We start from the raw sequence: 1,894 nt of genomic DNA on the forward strand, positions 1-1,894 counted from the left end.
TCTACTACCATAGTCATGATAAAGAAGAGTCCCTTCACCCCACAAATTACCTTATACCACCCTTTTATAGTAAACCTACCTTAGCTTAACTGTTAGAAACCTCTGCTCTGTATTACTTTCTTAAAAATGTGTCTTTTACAACCTGCCTAGACAGTGGCACAGTAGATAGAGCATAAACCTGTGATGATGAGGACCCAGTTTTGATACCCGGAAGTTGCCTGCTTGAGCAAGGGGCCACTGGCTCAGCTGGAACCCCTGAACATAGCACATATGAGAAAGCAATCAATGCACAAGTAAAGTGCAGCAACAAAGAGTTGAAGCTTCTCATCTCTCTCCCTTTCTGTCTTTCTGTCCCTGTCTGTCTCCCCACCCCCAGCTAAAAATAAAATATGTCTTCTCCAGAAGATTGTACAAATAAATTCACACAATATGTTTCTATTTGGTTTGGTTCCATTCATTTAGCAAAATGCATTCAAAATAAATTCATGATTCTCCTAATTTTTATTACTAGGTCAAATGTGAAAGAAATCCCAGTCATTTCCAGTTGTTGGTGATTATGAATAAAGCTGTGTAAACCCACTTTCCCTGTGTTAACCACTATACTGTTAGCCATGATTTTTAGTTTTTGTTTGTTTTCCTTGTATGTGAGGACAAGTTATATTTAAATATGAATAGTTTAATAACTAGAGTGAGATTGCTATATGTATACAAAGTTTATGTTTGCTAAGAAACTAAAAAAAAAAAAAAAAGACTATACTTTCAGGGATCATTTCTATAGTTTGTTACTAGAGAAGTTTCTCTGATCATGTAGAGTACCCGAAACCACGAGGAGGAGTTGTAGTGTTCTCTCCTGAGCGTGAAGCCGGCTCTTGGTGTTGCTTGTGCAACTGCCTTTTGCCATTGATGATCGTTCTTCTCTTCCTTTGGGAGAGTAAGAGGGAGAGGATGCAGTCTGAGTGGTAGAAAAAAAAAATAGAAAAAAAAGAAACTAAAAAAAAAATTCTGCTTTTCAGAATAAATGTCCAATTTTGTGTTTCCATGAAAGAAAAAGTTGCCCAAATTATCACTGACACATGGAAATAACATTTTTTACCCATTCTATAATTTTGTATATTTATTATATTTTGATTTAAAATTGAATTTATTTATTTTCTAAGTATATTGAACATCACCTTATGTACTTATTTTCCATCTACAATATTCTATGTTGAAGTGTCTGTTAAAATTTCTCACATTTTATTGGTCTCTTGACTTCTTATTGTAGAATTTTCAGAATTTATTATATATTCTGATTACAATTCTTTTGACAGAAATGTGGTTTGCATATATTTTCCTCAAATGGTGGTTTATGAATTTAATTCTCTTAATCATAAATTTTAGGTTTGCTTTTTAAAAAAATTAAATTAAATATATTAGAATGACATAGGTTAATTAGTTTATATACCTTTCAAGTGTAAATTTTTATGATACAAGATCTGCTTATTGTATTGTGTGACCATCACCCAAAGTCAAATTGTCTTCTGATTTTTGAACTCCTTAACTGTTTCTTATCCTATCACTTGTCCTTTCATCTGGTAACCACCATAGTGTACTCTGTATCTATTTGATTTTGTTGGCTTTTCTTGTTTGTTCATTTATTTTTAGAAAATTAAATTTAATGCCGTTACAATGATCAATAAAAGTACATAGTCAGCAAACAAGTGGATTAAAAAAACTATGGTACATATACACCATGGAATACTATGTGGCCATGAAAAAGACAGAAATCTTACCTTTTGCAATGGCATGGATAGACCTGGAGATTATGAATTTTTTAATTCTTATTAATTTTAATTTATTGTTTTTATGTAGATTCAAGTGTCCACTGAATATAACTCCCTCACCCTCCACTCCT

At 32.5% G+C, this 1,894-nt stretch overlaps 1 non-coding gene across 1 annotated transcript; it reads left to right on the forward strand.

The window, feature by feature from the left end:
- The first annotated feature begins 747 nt into the window (after window positions 1-747).
- Window positions 748-961, forward strand: LOC136386555 (small nucleolar RNA U3). Its single transcript, XR_010747933.1, has one exon. It is a non-coding gene; the product is annotated as a small nucleolar RNA U3 (small nucleolar RNA).
- Window positions 962-1,894: the final 933 nt, after the last annotated feature.

Source organism: Saccopteryx leptura, chromosome X, assembly GCF_036850995.1.
Source record: "Saccopteryx leptura isolate mSacLep1 chromosome X, mSacLep1_pri_phased_curated, whole genome shotgun sequence".
In the NCBI taxonomy this organism is placed as follows: domain Eukaryota; kingdom Metazoa; phylum Chordata; class Mammalia; order Chiroptera; family Emballonuridae; genus Saccopteryx; species Saccopteryx leptura.